General features: G+C 45.4%; 1 protein-coding gene across 1 annotated transcript in view; it reads right to left on the bottom strand.

Annotated features, from left to right (window-relative positions):
* CUNH10orf88 (chromosome unknown C10orf88 homolog) overlaps positions 1–22,806 on the bottom strand; it is a 46,841-nt gene that overhangs the window by 16,242 nt on the left and 7,793 nt on the right. The window lies entirely within an intron of this gene.

Raw genomic sequence — 22,806 nt, 5'->3', positions numbered from 1 at the left:
CACAATCCGCTCTGTAAGTCTGAATGAAAAGCTTTCACCGACACCTCACAAACAGACCTGCAGGAATATAAAGGAGTCTCACTAACGAAGCATTGATTGCAGCTGGGCGAGGCTGGACCTCAGCTAGCCCAGAGAGAGAGAGAATTAACTCCTTCACTGCCGAGAAAACACAAAGCACCAACAAGTCAGCTGCGAGAAGTCAGGCTGTGTACTCGTGACGATCTTCGTGGCAACACACCCGTGACAGTACCCCCCCCTTCTACGAGGGGCCTCCGGACCCTCAGGGCCAGGTTTATCCGGGTGAGTCGTGTGGAAGGCCCGAACTAATCGGTCTGCGTTAATATCCGACGCAGGAACCCACATCCTCTCCTCAGGACCATACCCCTTCCAATGAACCAAGTACTGAAGGGACCGGCGATTAAAGCGTAAATCAATGACCCTCGATACCTGGAACTCCAAGTTACCATTGACAACCACAGGAGGGGGAGGTAAAGGTGACGGTACCACCGGCGCCACATACCTCTTAAGCAATGATCTGTGAAACACGTTGTGAATTTTAAACGTAGGGGGGAGGTCAAGACGGAATGCCACCGGATTAATAACAGAACTGATTCTGTACGGCCCGATGAACCTGGGACCCAGTTTCCAGGAGGGAACCTTAAGTTTAATATTCCTGGTAGACAACCATACCTGATCGTTCACACTTAGGTCCGGACCAGACACTCTCCTCCTATCAGCCATACGTTTGTATCGGTTCCCCATAGTATTCAGATTCTTCAGCACCCCTCTCCATACTGAAGCGAGAGATGAGGAAAATCGTTCCTCCTCCGGAACCCCCGAAGAGCCCCCCCTACTGAAAGTACAAAACTGGGGGTGAAAACCATATGCCCCAAAAAACGGGGACTTACCAGTGGACTCGCTTCGCCTATTATTGAGAGCAAACTCTGCCAGAGGTAGGAAAGAAGCCCAGTCCTCCTGGTTCTCTGACACAAAACACCGAAGATATGTCTCCAAGCTCTGGTTCATACGTTCCGTCTGACCATTGGTCTGAGGATGAAAAGCCGACGAGAATGACAAATGCATCCCCCGCCGTGCACAAAACGCCTTCCAGAACTTGGACACAAACTGAGACCCCCGATCAGACACCACCTCGGAGGGTACCCCGTGAAGCCTCACAATCTCCCCAATGAACACCTGCGCAAGAGTTTTAGCATTAGGGAGAGCCGGAAGAGCGATAAAATGTGCCATCTTGCTGAACCTGTCCACTACAACGAGTATGACCGTTTTACCCGAAGACGGAGGGAGGTCCGTAATAAAGTCCATAGACAGATGAGTCCAAGGACGCTCCGGGATCTTCAAAGGTAAGAGGGCCCCAGACGGACGGGTATGTGAGGTCTTAGAGCGCGCACAAACCCCACAGGACGCGACAAAAGTTACCACCTCTTTATGTAAGTTAGGCCACCAAAACCGACGCGAGAGGAGATCCACAGTTGCTTTACTCCCCGGGTGTCCTGCAAAAACTGAGTTATGGTGTGCCTCGATCACCTTTTGTCGCAACTGATCTGGAACGAACAGTCTCCCCGGAGGTCCAACAGGGGCGTCCCCCTGAGCCTCCAATATCTCCTCCTCCAGCTCAGAGCATACTGCCGAAACCACCACCCCCTCCTGAAGAACAGGAATCGGGTCGTCCGTATTCCCGGCCCCAGGGAAACTACGAGATAAGGCATCCGCCTTTACATTTTTAGACCCAGGACGATATGTAACGACGAAATTAAACCTGGTAAAAAACAATGACCACCTAGCTTGTCTGGGATTCAGACGTTTAGCGGACTCCAGATATAGCAGGTTCTTGTGATCGGTGATGACGGTGACCGGATGAACTGCCCCCTCCAAAAAATGGCGCCACTCCTCAAAAGCTAACTTAATGGCCAGGAGTTCCCTATTGCCGACATCGTAATTCCTCTCAGCGGACGACAATTTTTTAGAGAAAAAGGCGCACGGATGCCACTTACCAGGGGACGAACCCTGTGACAATACTGCTCCCACCCCTACCTCGGAAGCGTCTACCTCTACAAAGAATGGCTGAGACGCATCAGGTTGAATGAGTATGGGTGCCGAGGCAAAACATTTTTTCAAGGAGGAGAATGCTTGACAAGCCTTGTCAGACCACCTAGAAAAATCCGTCCCCTTTTTAGTCATGTCTGTGAGAGGCTTAACCACGGACGAGAAATTACGAATGAACTTCCGGTAATAGTTAGCAAACCCCAGGAAACGTTGTAGTGCCTTAAGATTCTCCGGCCGATCCCACTCAAGAACTGCCCGCACTTTCCCAGGGTCCATACGAAAACCGGACGCAGAAACCAGGAAGCCTAAAAACTGGAGTTCCTGTACGGCGAACACACACTTTTCCCACTTGGCATACAGTTTATTATCCCGCAAGATCTGTAACACCTGTCTAACATGCTCCTGATGAGACACCAGATCCGGCGAGTAAATTAAGATATCATCCAGATATATGACAACAAACTGTCCCACCAGGTGGCGAAAAATATCATTAACAAAGTGTTGAAACACCGCCGGGGCATTAGTCAGACCGAATGGCATGACAAGGTTCTCATAATGCCCCTCCGGAGTGTTAAAAGCCGTCTTCCACTCATCCCCCTCCTTCATCCTAATCAAATTGTACGCCCCCCTGAGATCCAACTTAGAGAACCATTTGGCGCCCACGATCTGATTAAAGAGATCGGGAATAAGTGGGAGCGGATACGGATCTCGGACCGTAATCCGATTAAGTTCACGGAAATCCAGGCAAGGGCGTAGGCCTCCATCTTTCTTCTTAACAAAGAAGAACCCCGCGGCCACCGGTGAAGATGAAGGTCTAATATGCCCCTTAGCCAGACTTTCAGAAATATAATCCTTCATGGCCTGCCTCTCAGGACCAGAAAGGTTATACAACCTAGCTTTAGGTAACTTGGCCTCAGGGAGCAGTTTTACAGAACAGTCATACTCGCGATGAGGAGGTAGTTCCTGACACCCATTCTCCGAGAATACATCCTCAAAGTCTGCCAGAAATGGAGGTAAGACCCAAGGAGTAACCGCACCGATGACCGTGTTCATGCAGTTTTTATTACAGAATTTACTCCATTGGCTTATCTCTCTGGTTTGCCAATTAATAACAGGGTTATGCTTAGCTAACCAAGGAAGGCCCAACACTATAGGAGTGGGAAGACCCTCCAACACGTAGCAAGACAACAGTTCTTTATGTATTGCCCCCACTTGAAGTTTTACGCCATGCACAGCTTGCAAAAAACTTCCCTGACCGAGAGGCCTGGCATCGATCGAGAATATGGGGATGGGTTTAGCCAACTCACTCAATCGCATACCTTGAACCCGGGCAAACCGAGCATCAACCAGATTAGCCCCGGCCCCACTATCCAGAAGAACAGATATCCTCTCAGTTCTCGTACCCACCACCACCTCCGCCGGTACGAGAAACTGAGACGAACCTAGGGACGAAATACCTACTCCCAGATTGCCGTCCACCACACAACCTGGGATCAACAGTTTTTTCGACGACTCTTTACTCAGCAAGGGGCGGGATGGACACCCCCCAATAAAATGTCCCTTTTTCCCGCAGAGGAAACACCTTCCTGTCTTATGGCGCACCACCGGTCCCCTTCCCCGAAATGATGTCCCTCCTAATTGCATAGGCTCCTCCGGACTGACCAGGGGAACCACCATATGAGGGGACCTTGTAAGAGGTGGAGACATTACAGGGGGTAGAGTTATCCCGCACCTCTCCCGAAGCCGTCTGTCAACGCGAATAGCAAGGGCCATAGCGGCTTCCAGTGACGCGGGAGAGTCATACTGTGCCAACACATCCTGTAATTTGTCGGATAAACCATGACAAAACTGGCTCCTAAGAGCCGGGTCATTCCACTGGGTGTCCGTGGCCCACCTACGGAACTCCGAACAGAATTCCTCCGCCGGACGATCTCCCTGCTGAATCCTACGTAACTTAGACTCAGCAAGGGAGATCCGATCTGGGTCATCATATACGAGTCCCAAAGCAGCGAAAAACCTATCCACTGACTGGAGAACTGGGGAGCTAGGGGGAAGAGAGAACGCCCAAGATTGTGGGTCCCCTTGTAGGAGCGAGATGACAATTCCCACCCTTTGTTCTTCACTGCCCGATGACCGAGGCCGCAGCCGAAAGTACAATTTGCATGCCTCCCGGAAAACAAAAAACTTGTCCCGCCCCCCAGTGAACCTGTCAGGGAGAGCTACTTTAGGTTCTGGTCCGGCTTGCTCCAGAGGATGCAAAACCTTGGACCTAACGTCCGCCAGCCCCATGGACAAACTCTGCAACTGCTGAGCTAGACCGGCTACTGGATCCATGGTAGCTGGAGAAAAACTAAGTTGGTCGGTGAAAATGTCACACTGTCACAGAATACTGGAGGTAGGGGGCCTAAGCTGACCCTAAGCTGGGGCCCTGACTAATCCCTCATCCTGGAGGTACTGTTAAAGGTACAGAGGTCCAGGCCGCCAGCGTAACCCCTACCTCCTGAGGATCCCTGCACCACAGTAATCTAGTCCTGAGAAGGACCCCGATCACAACAATTGGGAACCAGCGATAATATGCCCACACACAGTATTTAGACGAACGAGACAGTACAAGGGAAAAACCAAAACCACCTTGCATACAACTTCAACAAAACTACAACAGAGGGAACACCAACGGGAAAGGAGATAAATGATAAAGCGAGGAAAGGGAAATAACACTTTCAAATACACTTATCTCAGCAACTCCAAACACCACAATCCGCTCTGTAAGTCTGAATGAAAAGCTTTCACCGACACCTCACAAACAGACCTGCAGGAATATAAAGGAGTCTCACTAACGAAGCATTGATTGCAGCTGGGCGAGGCTGGACCTCAGCTAGCCCAGAGAGAGAGAGAATTAACTCCTTCACTGCCGAGAAAACACAAAGCACCAACAAGTCAGCTGCGAGAAGTCAGGCTGTGTACTCGTGACGATCTTCGTGGCAACACACCCGTGACAAGTTGGCACTGATCTCCCAGCTGCCAGACCCATCCCAGTCCCCTATGGTTTCGCTAGAATGATCACCACCATACAGGATACGTACCATGCCACTAGAATAGATCTGCTAGGGGTAATTAAGGGAAAATTGGCAGATGAAGATGAAGCCCGCTATGATAGGTTGATAGATGAGACAAAAAAACAGTATGCCAATAGGACCGGACCCGTAGATGCAGAATCTAATGATGCAGCAGCTGGAGTCCTATTCGCAGCAGCGTTGGTAAAAGCATGTCAAGACAGGCAAGCAGAAAAGCAAGTTACACTAGAAGATAGAGTGCAAGGGAAGGAGGAAGATCCTAAGCATTATTTCTATGCACTAAAGAAAACCTGGTCAGAAATGGGGTTCAACCCCGGGAATAAGACTAGTGAGAGGGTATTAGCAAGTGCTTTCATGAATGGACTAAAGAAAGAGATTGCAGAGAAGGTAAAAGCAAGTAGACCGGACTGGAGATCAGTGAAGGCAGAAGATTTAGCTAGAATAGCTCAGGGGGCACAGCATGACATAGCGCAGGCAAAAAGAGTTGCCAGAATAAATATAGTAGAGACGACCCCCAGAAACAACAGAGGCAGAGGACGGACTGAAGGAGGAGGACAGAAACTGTGTTATGGATGTAAAAAGCCAGGACATTTTAGAAAGAACTGTAGGACCAACCCGTATCCAAATGCTCAGAGTACGGGTCCTTCAGCCAACCAAACAACGCCCCCATAGGATGAGGGTAGCTTGCACATAAACCCCCTCATCTCCTTACCCCCAACTCCCAGTTGTATAGTGCAGGTGAACCTACCAGGGGGACATGAAATCGATTTCCAAGTAGATACGGGGGCAGACAATTCAGTAATTACGCAAGGTGATTGGCCATATACTGACACTGATTTTTCACATCATGTCATTGCCACCCCCTTCAATTCCCCGTCTGTCCTGCTCCCTGTCACTAAGAGAATTCCCCTGCAAATTCAAGGAGCTACTGTACATAGCCAGCTCATAGTATCGCCCCGAGGCCAATGTAATCTATTGGGAAATGATGTGTTGTCCAAATTACAAGCACATATTGAGTATCATCCCGATGGCACTGTCACCATGACCCCAGGTTTAAAACCAAGTACCCTTTGCAAAATTATGTCACTAGATATTGCCAGCATAGAAGAGACAAATGAGTTTCCCCCGATATTGGAGCATCCTGTACCACATGATTTTTGGGCCTCAGACAAAACAGATGTTGGTAGGTTAAGAGTTCAACCTGTAATGGTAAAATTAAAACCAGGAGCAATCTTACCTCAACAGAGGCAGTATCCCCTTAGCTCGGCTCAGGAGAATGCCATAGCCCAGCAAGTCCAAAAATTACTACACAGAGGAGTCCTAGTCAAAACCCAGTCCCCTTGCAACACTCCCCTGTTCCCAGTAAACCTCCGGTTGGTTAACAAAGCCACAGAACTTCTAACACCAGTTGTGCCCAACCCGCGTACTCTCCTGTCACAGATACCTTCTAACTCTCTTTGCTTTTCAGTAGTCGATTTGGCAAATGCATTTTTCAGTGTACCATTACATCCTGACTGCCAGTACCTGTTTGCTTTCACATTCCAGGGTAGTCAATATCCATGGACAGTGTTGCCACAGGGTGCCCAGAATTCACCCACAATGTACACTGCAAGTCTGCAGGAAATACTGGAGGGATGGTCTGAACCACATATCGTTGTTTTGCAATATGTCGATGACCTGCTCATTTGTGCCCCCTCCAGGAAACAATGTCATAGTGCAACTATATCGCTTATGTTCTTTCTCTATCGCGCTGGCTGCAAGGCATCGAAAGATAAGCTTCAGTTTTGTAAATCTTCAGTCACCTTTTTGGGACATTGCATTAACCAGGAGCTCGTCATTTGACAAATGCACGTAAACAAGCAGTACAGGCATTCACCGTCCCCATTAATGTTGCAGCCCTCAGAACTTTTCTTGGACTTGTTTCCTATTGCAGACATTATATTTATTAATGATCTAGTGGAAGGGTTGCATAGTAAAATAGCAATATTTGCAGATGATACTAAACTTTGTAAAGTAGTTAATACAGATGAGGATAGGGCACAGCTACAGGAGGATTTAGATAAATTGGGGAGTTGGGCCAAAAAATGGCAAATGGGGTTCAATGCCGATAAATGTAAGGTCATGCACATGGGAAAGAAAAACAGCAGTCACCCATACATATTAAATGGGAAACCGTTGGGGAAATCTGACATGGAGAAGGACCTGGGCGTCTTGGTTAATAGCAAATTAAATTGGAGTGCCCAGTGTCAGGCAGCAGCTGCGAAGGCAAATAGAGTCATGGCATGCATCAGAAGAGGAATAGGGGCATATGATGAGAACATTGTTCTTCCTCTGTATAAAGCGCTGGTAAGGCCGCACTTAGAATATTGTGCACAGTTCTGGGCTCCGGTGCTCAGGAAAGACATATTGGAGCTAGAGAGGGTACAAAGGAGGGCGACTAAGGTAATAAAGGGAATAAAGGGACTAGAATACCCAGAGAGGTTGTCAAAATTAGGCCTATTTACGTTGGAAAAGAGAAGGCTTAGGGGAGACCTCATAAACATGTATAAATACATCAGGGGGCAGTACAGAGATCTCTCCCATGACCTGTTTATACCAAGGATGGTGACAAAGACGAGGGGGCACACTATGCGTCTGGAGGAAAGGAGGTTCCTGCACCAGCATAGAAGGGGATTCTTTACGGTCAGAGCCGTGAGACTCTGGAACTCTCTGAGAGAGGAAGTTGTGATGTCCAACTCAATTAATGAGTTCAAGAGAGGCCTGGATGCCTTTCTTGAGAACAATAAAATTACATCTTATGCTTAGTTAATTAATCCAGGGATTTAATCTGACTGCCAGATTGGTGTCGGGAAGTGAATTTTTCCTCAATGATGTAAATTGGCCTATACCGTATGTTGTTTTTTTTTTGCCTTCCCCTGGATCAACACTGCGGAATAGCTGCAGTGCACAAAAAATAGGCTGAACTGGATGGACGCTTGTCTTTTTTCGGCCTTATAAACTATGTAACTATGTAACTATGATTCATGCCGTCTCTGTTTTAATGCAGCCCCTCTATGACTGTCTTACTCCAACACCTTTTGTACTAACATCAGAGGCAATAGACTGTTTTTATTCTCTCAAGAACCGTATTTTGGCCGCTCCAGCTTTGGGTACCCCTAATTATGAGCTCCCATTTACTCTGTACCTTCATGAACAAGCTGGACATGCAGCAGGAGTTTTAACTCAATCACATGGTGACAATCAGAGACCTGTTGCCTATTTTAGTGGCAGATTAGACGCGGTAGCCAGAGGTGCACCATCCTGCGTACGTGCTCTGCATGCTTTTGGACTATTACTCCATAAATCCGCAGACATTGTTCTTGACCACCCGCTCACCGCGCTAACACCTCATGATGTCTACACTATATTGAACCAAGTGCAATCCGCTCACCTCTCAGCAGCACGTCATCTTAGGTTACAATGTGCACTGTTAATGCCTCCCAATGTTTCTTTACAGAGGTGTACTACTTTGAATCCAGCAACTTTGTTACCTCTCTCGGATCTAAAGGAGGGGTCAGGTACTGTGCTTTTTAAGGAAGATCCAAGAGAGGGAGTTCCTCACGACTGTGTACAAATGATGGCACAAGAAACGGCAGGTTTACCTACTGTATTTGAACATGAATTACAAAATGCAGATTTTGAATTTTTTGTAGATGGATCCCGTCATCAGGACGATTCAGGTACTTTCCATACTGGATATGCAGTTGTCTCCCTCAATGCAGTAATCAAGGCAGAACCAATGCTCCCACACCAGTCGGCTCAAGAAGCCGAACTTAGGGCCCTAACCGAGGCCTGTAAACTAGCGGAAGGTAGTATTGTTAACATTTACACAGATTCTAGGTACGCATTCGGTATATCGCATGATTTTGGTCCAATATGGAAGTCAAGAGGTTTCCTGACGGCAGCAGGACACCCCATTAAGAATGCTGATGCGGTCCAGCAGTTAATTGATGCACTGCAACTACCCAAACAAGTAGCTGTCATAAAGGTAAGAGCACATACCAGACGCACCGACCAGGTGAGTAGAGGTAATGCGATGGCAGATGCAGCGGCAAAAACAGCAGCCTGTAAGCCGCAACAAGGGTCAACAGTACGTCAGCTAAGTGCCCCTAAAAACCCCTTTGTGTCGGAGGACATCTTATCCCAAATGCAGGCTCAGGCTCAAATGGAGGAGGTTGATAAGTGGTTAAAGGAAGGTGCATGCCTGAATGAAGCAAATGGGGTATGGGGGAAAGGGACACGGCGATGCCTTCCAAGGGCACTGTACCCAGCAGCTGCCCAGATACTACATGGGCCGACACACCAATCTAAAACGGGTGTGATGAGTGTGATGCAGAAACATTGGGTGGCACCAGGATTCTCCACCTGTATTGAAAACCTGGTACAAGGGTGCATGATATGTGCAACACATAATCAGGGTAGAGTAGTTAAAACACCACCCAAACACACCCCCCGGCCCCTCTATCCATTCCAGAGACTGCAAATTGATTATATTCAGCTGCCAAAGTCAGGATCATGGGAATATGTGTTGGTCTGTATTGATTTGTTCTCAGGATGGCCAGAGGCTTTCCCGATTGCCAAAGCCACGGCTGCGGCAACCGCAAAGAAACTGCTTGCGGAGGTGGTCTGCAGGTATGGGGTACCAGAGGTAATTGAGAGTGCCAGAGGTACACACTTCACAGGTGAAATAATGAATGAAGTCATGTCAGCTCTAGGAATTCAACAAGCATTCCACACACCATATCACCCACAAAGTAGTTGAAAAGTGGAAAGACTGAATGGGACATTGAAATTAAAAATTCAGAAAGCCATGGCTGAGACAGGAAAACCATGGCCGGACTGTTTAGCGCTTGCTCTGTTTTCAGTAAGATACACGCCCAATAGAAAGACTGGACTCTCTCCATATGAGATATTGTTTGGCAACGTACCCAGCCTAGGGTGTTTCTATCAGCAAGCATTAGAAATGAACAACCATGTGCTAAGTTCCTACGTAAGGGCTTTACACAAAAAGATTAAGCAAGTACATGATAATGTCTTCAGTTCTCTTCCAGATCCAGATCAAGACTGTAGCAGCCATACGCTGCAACCTGGAGACTGGGTGGTTATAAAAAGACACGTGAGGAAAAGTCTAGATCCACGGTTTGACGGACCCTTTCAAGTTCTGTTGACCACAAATACAGCCGTTAAGCTAGAGGGAAAAGAGGCCTGGATCCACGCGTCCCATTGCAAAAAGATACTAGGAGAACCAGCGGACAAAGAATGATGACATTGTTTATACTTACCTGCATACTTGCGACCACAGGTGCATGGACTAGGTTAGGCACCATGGATGGAGACGACAATAGATTCATTAAACACCATCTTGCTCTAATCGATGGACTAAAGAAGCAAAAGCAGACCATTGCTAATTGTTGGATATGTACACATGCCCCTGTGACGTCCACTAGCATACCCTTTCTCGCTGTTCCAGTCTCATGGGAAGAGATAAACTTTTGGGTGAACTGTTCAGATACTTTGGCCAATAATTCCACACAGAGATTTTCCTTTCTAAATCCCGCAAATTGGTTTAAAGGTATCGGTGGGTGGTTGGCTGGTATAGTACAAGCTATTTTACAGGTTTTGCTAATGTGTCTTGCGGTTTATTTGGTTTTTAAGCTTTTTCTAATGTGTATTCAGCGTTGTACTAAAAGAAAACATAGAGATTCGTATTGATAAATGAAGGAACAAAGGATGGAATGTTATAGCAGAAGATGGAGTCCCTCAAGTTTAAAGGCCCCATCTATGCTATATAAGTCTGACAGTTATTTTAGGTCAAAACAACAGCAAGCTGAAATGTTCCTTCTTGTATCAATAGCGTGTCCTTGCTAAGAAGATAACATGTACTCCCTGGCCAGATGTGTCTTCTTGTAGCAATAATGTGTTCTTGCAAGAAGATAAAATGGCCTTGCTAACCAGATACGTCTAATTAAATATTTTAAAGCATACAGAAACTAGCTTTTTTCGCTTGTTCAGCTAAACTGTATAATCGAACCATATATGGCAAATCCGTTTCCTGCCTTCAGGGTGTATATTAGCCCTGTGTTTTGTAATAAAGTTTAGAGTATGTTTAGACACAAACATCCTGTCCTGTGTCTTCATTCTCTCCGATATCGTAATCCAAAGGATAGAAGACCAAGAATGCAATGACGACACACTCAAACCAGTCTAGATGATATTGGGATTTTACTGTGCACCAGGGGTGGGCAATTAATTTTCCAGAGAGACCGTAACTGTTGTGGAGGCCGAACCATTAGGTTAAAATGAATTCTGCTCAATATTAATATTAACTAATTAAAAACAATTATTATTTTATAGTCATATCACTTAATATTGAGCAGAATTAAGTATGCTAACATCCCTCTATATATCGTATGAGCCCACACATAGCCCCCTATATAAAGTATGAGCCCCCACACAGCTCGCTACATACAGTATGAGCCCCCACATAGCCCCGCTACATACAACATGAGCCCCCACATAGCCCATCTATATATAGTATGAGCCCCCACATATCCCCCTATATACAGTATGAGTCTCCACATAGCCCACATATATACAGTATAAGGCCGCACATAGCCCCTTATATACAGTATGAGCCCACACATAGCCCATATATATACAGTATGAGCCCACACACAGCCCCCCTACAGTATATACAGTATGAGTCCCCACACAGCCTGCTACATACAGTATGAGCCCCCACATAGCCCCTCTATATACAGTATGAGATCCATACAACCCCCTGTGAAGACACGGGGTCTTCCGTGGGCGTAACACTACTCAAACAACAGGGTGCAGGTAAAACAGCGTGGCAATACTTTATTGAACCACAAAGCGGACAATAAACACATAGAACAGTCCCAGCAAGTACCCAAGATGGTGTAACATTACACAGTCCTTAACCTTCCGCTGGCCCGCCAAGAATAGAGTAGCTGCGATTTTGGGGTTTCCAGGGCTGACTACCCCCACCAGTGGCACCCCGCTTTTGGCGGGCCCCCAAAGAGAGAAGGTAACGACAAGCTTATGAAACTAGCCGGAAGCAGTGAAGTCTGGGTCCAGGTGACCTGATTGTCCCAACCTGGATTCTTCAAGGGTTCAGCAATGGAGCCGATCTGTATTCCTCCAGCTGGGGCCGAAGTCTCCTAAACTGACATGCTGTAGAATGACACAGAATAGAGGCAGAGACCCCTTTTTTTATAGATCACAGTTGTCCTTGCAGCCATTATTCACAGGTCAAGAGTCAGGAATCAAGGTGGAAGGGGGTTCATAACTCATTGTTTGAGCATTTAATCAACTTGCATGGTTTGGTATAATACGTAATCAGCATATTATCACAGTATCGCTCCATGTCTCTATCTTGCAAGATTTGCAGACAATATGTTACAGTACATCTCAACTCAGGTGTCAACATTCAGGATTATTCAAACAATAGTATGTGTTAATCAGTCAGAGTAGAACACCAATGCAAAAGTCAATATGAAGATAAAAACATATAGCTCCTGGCTTACTGAATTTGTCTGGCATAATTAAGAAGAAAAGCTATGTCGTCACACCCCAAATATACAGTATGAGACCCCACATAGCCCATCTATATATACAGTATAAGGCCGCACACAGCCCCCTATATACAGTATGAGCCAACACATAGCCCATATATATACAGTATTAGTTCCCTATATACAGTACATAGCCTTTCTATATACAGTGTGAGCCTCCACATAGCCTCTCTATATACAATATGAGCCCCCACATAGCCCAATCTCCGGTGCACTGACTTTCCGCACAGCAGACACGATGTAGTGACGTCATCGCGTCTGCTGTCTCACATACTGGTTGGGATGAAGAAGGAGCTTATGGCCCCCTCACTAATTGCATTCACCGCTGTCTGCATCCTGGGGCGGCGGGTGAGGGCATGCTGCAGCCCCTGGGCCACTGTTCTCAGCTCTTCTGCTGTCTCTGTCCACGGGCCGGACTGGACCAGCCAGAGGGACGGATGTGGCCCATAGGCCGCACTTTGCCCAGCTCTGCTGTAGACTATGGTGATCTGTAACAGTTCTGTATAGGATCGTGAGCTGGTTTTATAGCTTCTCTGGGGCTCTATTAAAAATAACTGGTCACTTCTGTGACGAGCGGGTTCTGATTTCTGTTGCAGATTTACCAACTGATCTGAGCAGGGACATTGACATTTATGGCACTATTTTATGACATTTCAATGTGGAATAATAGAAATGCTGCGAATGTTAAAATAAATAATGCTTCCTTTATTTCACACGGATCTTTGTTCTGATGCAATATAATGGAGTATATATTATCCCATTCACTCACATTGGCTTGAAGACGTTAGCAAATTGTCAGGTGTTATGTGAAGAATACATGGTTAAATTCAGGCAGAATACGAAAGGTGTGAACATGGCCTTAGTGACAACTGTTTTTAAGTCGGGGCCGCTATAGGGGAAATCCAGTATTAAGCTGGGGCTACAAGGCGACATTTGTTGCACGACAGCAATTCTTGACAAAGTTACGTAACAAAAACATTTCTGCGACTTGAAGCACGCCACAATTTTTAGAGCTCTGGATTGCTATAAATTAAACAGCCAAGTCTCGTCGCATGCGACTTGCATTGAAGTCTATTGCAAAATAACGTCTGACTGCTGTGCTTGCCAACCAGGGTTTTGCCACCAAGTATTAAGTGTTGTTTGCCAGAGGGATCAAATACTTATTTCTCACTGCAAAATTCAAATAAATTTATCTAATTTATACAATGTGATTTTCTTGATTTTTTTTGGATATTCTATCTCTCAATGTTAAAATTAACCTACCCTTAAAATTATAGACTGTTCATGTCTTTGTCAGTGGGCAAACTTACAAAAACAGCAAGGGATCAAATAATTATTTCCTTCACTGTATGGGATCAGTGGAGTCGCTGTGTCGAGGCTCGTAACTCTGTACCCCAGAAGCTCAATGACCTGAGGGCCGCCCTTCAAGGAGAGTGGGATGCCATGCCTCCACAGACAATAACTCCACTTGTAAACAGTATGAGACGTCGTTGTCGAGCTGTAATTGATGCTCAAGGCCACATGACAAGTTATTGAGACATTGACAGTTTTTGGGGGGTGTACCCACCACTGTTGTTGGCTTTTGTTTCAATAAATTGTTTGAGATGAGGAAATCACCATTGCTGCTTCTACTTAAATGCCTTACTGTCATGATAAAATATCACTGGAGCGGAAACTGTTTACGTTTTCTCCCGAAATCCAAATATCCCTAACCTTTTTGTGAGTAGTGTATAAATATGTGTTAATGATGCAGCTACCTCCTATTCTCTGTAGACACACTAAGGAGTAAGGAAGAGGTACCGCCTTTTATTTCAGTAGGCTTCGTGTTCCTGGAGGCGGATACTCTCTCTCTCGGGATGGTGCTGTCATGGTTCGGGAAAATCCAATTACCTGTAAGCAATTATCTTTTTCAAGCTCATGATATAAACTAGTAATTAAAGGTTCATTTACAGAAAGCGACCAGCGGCACAAAATGACCTCCAATCAGCAAACAAATTACTGATCGGCAGTCAGTTAGTGCTGCCAGTCAGTTTTTGTAAATGAAGCTGAAAGCGAACCTGGCTGCTACCCCATACCCAACAGTATGTTTATTCTTATGTTAATACCCTGCCTAACACTGCCTTTGTACAATGTTTCCGAAATGCTAATTAGTGTCAGACTAGTAGAGGAGGCGTTGATTTCTCCAGACTAGTCCTCCTAAGAATCAGTACTCTCCTTCCAGCTATTGGTCTTCGGCTCCTCTATGGATGGCAGGTTACTTCATCATGATGTACGTGTGCAGGACGCCTATGAAGCCGGGGGACGTATACCTAGCTTCAGTGTGCACTGACATGAAATGACGAAAGTCACACGCATGAGTGAAACCTGCAGAGTGCCAGCGGGAATCACGGCTCCTGCAAAGCATGGGATCACGCACACAGAGATGTGATAACATGGTGAGTGGAACGACTAGTCTGGGGAAACCAATGCCCCCTCAACTAGTCTAAAACTAATTAGCGTATTGGAAATAAAAAAAATCTATTATTTTTTGCCATTTACTACAATCACTTATACTGTACAAAGGCCTCATTAGGCAGGATATTAATGTAAGAATAAACACATACTGGCGGTTTGGGGGAGCTGTCACATTTTAAAAGGAACCCGACAGCTGATGCATGCTGCTCGATCAACTGGCGGCATGTATCAAGACACCGGCTGCGCACCTGTAGCTATGTATGTTCAGAGGAAAAAAAAATACATCTCAAAGGCCACATTCACACGTTCAATATTTTACATCACTATAAGTCAAAACCAGGAGTGGGTGATAAATACAAAAGTGGTGACGTGTTTCTGACGCGCCCCCTTGGCCGTGGAGTACTCGGTAGCCGGGCCGGTTGATGCTGGGGGATGTCACAGTGGCAGTGACCCGATCCGTGACCCAGGGCGGTCAATAAAAGGGTGATTATTGAAAGGGGATCATAGTTTTTATATAAATGTTCGTGACGCCACCTGTGGTATGCGGCTATATGGAGCCGCCGCTGCGGAGCAGGTCCTCTGGAGCTGTTGGTAATGCAGCAGAGTTGGTTCAGCTCTCCACAGGTAAAGCTAAGCTCCAGGGCATTGCTGTGATGGTTAATGATGAGGTAGCTGTTGTTGTGCAGTGTAGTGCACGGCTGGTGATGGCCAAGCAATAATTCACAGAGACAGTGGGGTGCAGTCTTCAAGGTTTACGCAGGATTATCACGTTGCTCCTGGTTACAACGGCCAAATTATCACCACCCGCGTCGTTTTGCGTTCACCGAGGCAGGGGTTCAGCAATCCCTCAGATATTTCAGGAGTACTTAACGGGACCCCTTTCTGTGTGCCTTCTCAGTCGTCTTCCTGCACTGGCTCTCACCCTCCTGCCATGCGCCTCACAATCAGTGTACCAAGCTGGTAACCTCAGACCTTGGCGGGCAACCTGGAGTTCCCTGGATCCTGTGCGGCTACCTTTTTGGCGATTAATTGTGGCTGTGGCAACTACACCCTGAAAGTGCAGAAGCCTCAAGCTTCTAGCTGAATGTTGTAATTCCTAATAGTTAGGGGCTAGTCCCCTTTGCGGCTTGATCCCTCCACATCCTGGTAGATTCGGGTGTACGGGTGGCCTCCAGCACTTCCAGTACCGCTAGGATCCCCTCTTTCTTTCTGGAGCCTTCCTCCCTGCTCCTCTCTTCAGTCAGTCTCACCTCCTGGGCCTCTCTCACTCAGGCCCGCTCCTCCTGAGCAGAGCTCCTGCTCCTTACACTCTCTCCTCAGACTGTCTGACCACCCCCAAAATGGTTTCCCTGCTTTCTTATACTCCGACTGAAGGTGCTCCCCTGAACTACTTTCTCCACCCACACCCACTACATGGTTCCCCCTCTCTAGATTCCCCCCACTTCCAACCAGGGACAGGGCTCAGCATAAGCCAGTGCATCTTGCCCTGCCTGATGGTCTGGAGTAGTGTAGTGTTGGATGCAGGTGGGTGGGTCCCGGGCAGTATTCCCTCCTTACCTGAGAGTGGGGCAATACACCTCTGGGTGAGATGCAGTACCTCTGTGGCGACTGAACCCGCAGGGGCGCCACATTTCTATAATACTTTTCCTCTGATTGTTCCACTCTTGATTTTGGCTTACAAATACTAAACGTGTGAACGTGGCCCGATAGCCGCCGTCGACCGAGCCAAGCTGGAGATTAGTCGGAGGACAGGCAGGTCCCCAGCGGCTTCTTTCCACCCTCTGCCCTGGAGTGACAGGTCTCTCCCTATACATGCATGCAGGGAGAGACCCATCCCTTCAGGGCAGCGGGTGGGAAGAAGCCGCCAGGGACCCATGTGTCCTACTAGTCTGCAGCATGGCTCAGTCCAGGGCAGCTATTAAACTACATTTTTCTCAGCAGCGTTTCAGAAATAAACATACATTGCTGGAATTGTGCAGCCGTCGTCTGATACACGCTGCCCATGGATTGGGAGCATGCATTTGCTACCTATTTCCCTCGAACAGCCTTTTTACACTGCCAGAAAGCTGTTACCAATGCAGACTATAAGATCTGTAATAGATCAGTGCACACAAACCGCCATTGTTATCAGCAGCTCAAGTCTTGTTAACACAGGACAATGCGCTATCGAAAACTAGGGGCTTTTGAGCAGCACCAGACGAAGAAGCATTTTGCTCATTCATGGGATGATAATCGTGCTGTGTGAACAGGCCGCCTATCGAGAAACTAGTACTTCTAGGAACAGCCGATCACGATAATCCTGCAGTGTACATGGACCCGTAGTCACGATAGTAATCAGATTATACACCGGTATCCAGGATGTTACAGTGTCACAGTGACCTGTCGATTAAACATTAAACCATCGTGAAACGTCATTCACACTTTATCCACATGAACATATAAACGGCTGGTTAATTATTTAATTAACACAGATTACGTTTTATTATAGGAGGAAAATTAACGTGGGAATGAAAAGTCAGGAGGCAGAGGTATAAAATGTGTCTGATCTGGGAAGTATATCCTGCACCAGATATTAGTCCACACTTTCTGCTATTTTTGATACTTTCTGGTATTTGGATTTGATAAAACAATGATTCAGTCATGTGCGGATTACATGCACGAAAAGTAGATGTGCCTTTATTTGCGTATTTTCCTCATCTCATTCAAGTCTATGGGGAGGGCGCGGATGCAAAAATAAAACACATTTACCACGAGAGAAATTAACATGTTGCAGATTTCAAACTCGCACCGCAGGTCAATTTCCACAGCATAAAAAAAATAATAAAATAAAACACAGTGGGTATGAGATTTCTATAAATCCCATTCACTTTGCTGGAACTGTAAGACGCTGAATTTTTTGAGCAGTGAAAATACACCGCTCACCAAAAACTTATTGTTGGAACTTAATTGAAAACCACCTCTTTGAAAACACCTCCACTAATCTGGCTGCATACCCTGTATCCCTAGACACCTCCCCTGATCTGGCGGCATACCTTGTATCTCTAGACACCTCCCCTGATCTGACGGCATACCCTGTATCCCTAGACACCTCCCCTGATCTGGCGGCATACCCTGTATCTCTAGACACCTCCCCTGATCTGACGGCATACCCTGTATCTCTAGACACCTCCCCTGATCTGACAGCATACCTTGTATCTCTAGAGTATATCGCATTTCCATTGTGTGATCAACTCTAATGCAGTTTGAGATCAGTTTCTCACCGACAAATCCCGCATCACGGTTTCCATTTATAACACAGGCTTATCTTGGCTTTATGACAAAAATGCAATGAGGACGAAAATATTCTAAATGTGAATTATTATTATTTACAAATGTCACATTTTTGTAAAGAAAAAACTCCACAAGGCCGATATGTTATCCTCTTTAAGACAAAGCGTTCTGATAAACTTATGGAACCTAAAAACAAGTGATCAAATCTGCTTCAGCGTCATCACATTGGTGTTAAAGCGCGCCTTTCAGCAGGATTGTGTGCAGTAAACCACATACACTGCCAGGTGGGCGACATTACACTGAGTAAAATGATACCTTTGTTGATGAAATCCGTCCAGTGGTTCTTTTATAATCTTTATTTTCATCCCTGAGATAATGAGATGCTTGTGCTTCGGGGCGGCCTGTGGGGAAGAGGCTTTATCTTGTGGTCTGCCTTCTGACAGGTCACTGTGCCTTCAGTGAGCCGGTTTCTATTTTAAATACTGCCTGTGTAATTTGTGTGCCAAACCTGATATTTACATGCAGCAAAATGGCCCCCGCCATATTGCTGCAGGCAAATTTCTTTTTCCTCCGGCAAAATGGTGCTGCTAGCACAGAAGCATCTGTCGGCAACCAAGAAATGCTACTGCGCATGCGCGGGGGCCATTTTGGTGCATGTAAATATCAGTTTTGGGACACAAATTACACAGGCAGTATTTAAAATAGTAACTAGGTCACTGAAGGTACAGTGACCTGTCAGAAGGCAGACATAGGAATACATAAGCAGAGCATCAGATAGAGCGCTTCCCACAGGCCGCCCCGAAGCACAAGCATCTTATTATCTCAGGAATGAAAATGAAGATTATAAAAGAACCACGGGATGGATTTCATCAACAAAAGTATTATTTTACTCAGTGTAATGTCACCCACCTGGCAGTGTATGTGCTTTACTAAGCACAATCCTGATGACAGGTGCGCTTTAAATTAAAAGGGTTTCCCAGAGAATAAAGATTATTGTTTGAAGGCCTCAGAGAAAAAAACAAAAACACTGACTTGCACCATTCCCTCACAGTTCTCGTTCCTACACTTGCCCCGTCCTCATTGGTCTGTGCTTCCTAATCCCTTTTGACACATCCGAAATGCCAGGGAAAGGCAGAGGTGACCCATCAGGAAAGGTAGCAGTGACCCGGAGCCCATGGCTGGCTGAGCCGCTTTTCCCTTGTGTTGAGAAGGGGATCAGGGTGCACAGACCATAAGCAACAAGGTGGGCATCTGAACACTTACCGCGGGTATCAGTGTGAATATTATTTCATTGCTCTGAGGTTTTTTAACAATAATTTACATTCCATAGAAAAAAAATGAAAGGGTTATTGCTAGTGTTTGATCAGGAAATAATGTCACGATCACTAGGTGGTCCAAATAAGGAGACCCCCTCCGATCCTAAAAACGGTGCTCTAGAAAACCCCAACTGAATGGAGCAGAGGTCTAGCATGTGCCCCTCCACTTCATTCATTCTCTATGGGACAGCTGGGAAAAGCAGCGTGCCAGCTCCGACCGTCACACGAAGAATGACTGGAACAGAGGTGCGCATGCTCGACCTCCGCTCCATTTAGACGAGGCTAGTTAGAGGCCACTTACTAAGATCAATAGAGGTCCAATGGACCCCATCAATCAGGACGTTATCCTCCAACCCATGGATAAAGGATAATTTAAGTTGACAAAAAACATTTTTTTTGCAATTTTCATTTAAATCTGTCTTTCTAAAATGACACGCTGGATTCATTAGGCAGTCGCTCCCTGCTCTAATCAGTAGGATGGCTCATTGTTACGTATTAGACCATTTTCATAGGAGCGTAATACAGGTACATTTTTAGGCCGTATTATGGTAACAGTTGCAACATTATACACTGTGTTCCAAATTATGCAAATAATATTTTCTCAGATTTTCCCAAATTACCTATATGAATTGCAGTCATTGTAATTTTCCAGTCAAATAAACTATTAGAGTACAATTGAAAGGTTTTTGTACAAACTGCCTATGATAACAGTATATTTTTAAAAAAAATAAAAAACTCAAACTGCACTCAAAATGCATGTTCCAAATTATTATGCACAGCAGAGTTTTCAACCTTTTCATTTTAATAAAGAACAAAAAAATGGTCATTTTTGAAATTATAAGCATTAGCAGGTTATTACAAACTGAAATCAAACAGTTTTCAACTCAAAACTTTATTCTAGGTGATGTTACATTTGCACATAGGACCCCTTGTTCGAAAGGAGCTTCTGAACTCTCTCGTCCATTGAATTTGTCAGGTTTTGGATGGTTTCTGCTTTAATTGTTTTGCATGAGGACAGAATACCCTCCCAGAGCTGTTGCTTAGATGTGAACTGCCTCCCGCCATCATAGACACTCCTTTTGATGATGCTCCAGAGGTTCTCAATGGGGTTGAGGTCAGGGGAGCATGGGTGCCACACCATAAGTTTGTCCCCTTTTATGCCCATAGCAGCCAGAGATGCAGATGTGTTATGTGCAGCATGAGACGGGGCATTATCATGCAGAAAAATGATCTTGCTGCGGAATACACGGTTCTTCTTCTTGAACCATGGAAGGAAGTGCTGTTTGAGAAACTCAACATACATTATGGAGTTCATCTTTACCCCTTCAGGGATCCTAAAAGGGCCGACAATCTCTCTCCCCATGATTCCAGCCCAAAACATTACTCCACCTCCTCCTTGTTAGCGCCGTAGCCGTGTTTGCATGGGGTGTCCATCAACCAGCCATCCTCCACTCCATCCATCTGGACCATCGAGATCATTTCATGCATGATAATGCCCCGTCTCATGCTGCACATAACACATCTGCATCTCTGGCTGATATGGGCATAAAAGGGGGCAAACTTATGGTGTGGCCCCCATGCTCCCCTGACCTCAACCCCATTGAGAACCTCTGCAGCATCATCAAAAGGAGTGTCTATGATGGCGGGAGGCAGTTCACATCTAAGCAACAGCTCTGGGAGGGTATTCTGTCCTCATGCAAAACAATTAAAGCAGAAACCATCCAAAACCTGACAAATTCAATGAATGAGAGAGTTCAGAAGCTCATTTCGAACAAGGGGTCCTATGTGCAAATGTAACATCACCTAGAATAAAGTTTTAAGTTGAAAACTGTTTGATTTCAGTGTGTAATAACCTGCTAATGCTTATAATTTAAAAAATGACCATTTTTTTGTTCTTTATAAAAAATGAAAAGGTTGAAAACTCTGCTGTGCATAATAATTTGGAACATGCATTTTGAGTGCAGTTTGAGTTTTTTATTTTTTTTAAAATATACTGTTATCATAGGCAGTTTGTACAAAAACCTTTCAATTGTACTCTAATAGTTATTTGACTGGAAAATTACAATGACTGCAATTCATATAGGTAATTTGGGAAAATCTGAGAAAATATTATTTGCATAATAATTTGGAACACAGTGTAGTATTCTGTGATGCTCTAAGGCTGGATCTGATAACCAGTAAGGTCTGGGTGTTGTGCCTGTAATATGGGCAAAAAAATCCCCTGCATTACACTAGCCTGAATGTGCCCATAGAGTAAGGCTTCATTCACACATCCGTGTCTGTATGCTGTCCTATTTTCTCAGCACACTGAAGCATAGAATTGAACAAAACTATTCACACATCCGTGAAATTTACAGATCAAAGTGTGAAATCCACAAGACTCATAGCAGATCTTATTCTGATCCGTGGCTACAGATGAGAATAGAACATGCTTTTATTCCCACAAACCAAAGACACGAATCCATCATTAAAACCGATGAGTGTATGGACCACTGAAATTCTATGGGTCCGAGAAAATATGTCACTGCAGCCTAAGTTTGCAAAAACTGCATATAATAACATTTTCCATTGATGAGACTAGTGACCACAGCAGTACACAGAGCTAATTGTGTAAGTTAAAATGATTTTCAGCATTTACTGATCCGTAGCAGCAATACCCATACATAGCAATAGTCCAAACTATACCCGGCACTCACATCTTAAAAGAATTTCTTTATTGATCTAGTAGTATAAAAAGGCACAAAAAATGGTTGAACACAACAGCACAAAAATTAAAAAGGCAGAAAAGAAATATTCGCTGCGCTCCCAGGCAACATGTTTCACACCTACACGGTTCTTTGTCAAGCCTGAAACAGGTGTGAAACATGTTGCCCGGGAGCACAGCGGATATTTCTTTCTGCATTTTTAAATTTTGTATTTTTGTGTTGAACCATTTTTGTGCCTTTTATACTACTGGATCAATTAAGCAATTATTTTAAGATGTGAGTGCCGGGT

This window comes from Phyllobates terribilis, unplaced genomic scaffold, assembly GCF_046119375.1.
Source record: "Phyllobates terribilis strain yellow unplaced genomic scaffold, ASM4611937v1 Scaffold_5__5_contigs__length_657084704, whole genome shotgun sequence".
Classification (NCBI taxonomy): Eukaryota; Metazoa; Chordata; class Amphibia; order Anura; family Dendrobatidae; genus Phyllobates; species Phyllobates terribilis.
The sequence above is the reverse complement of the archived record's forward strand: the minus strand, read 5'-3'. Positions and strand labels throughout refer to the sequence as shown.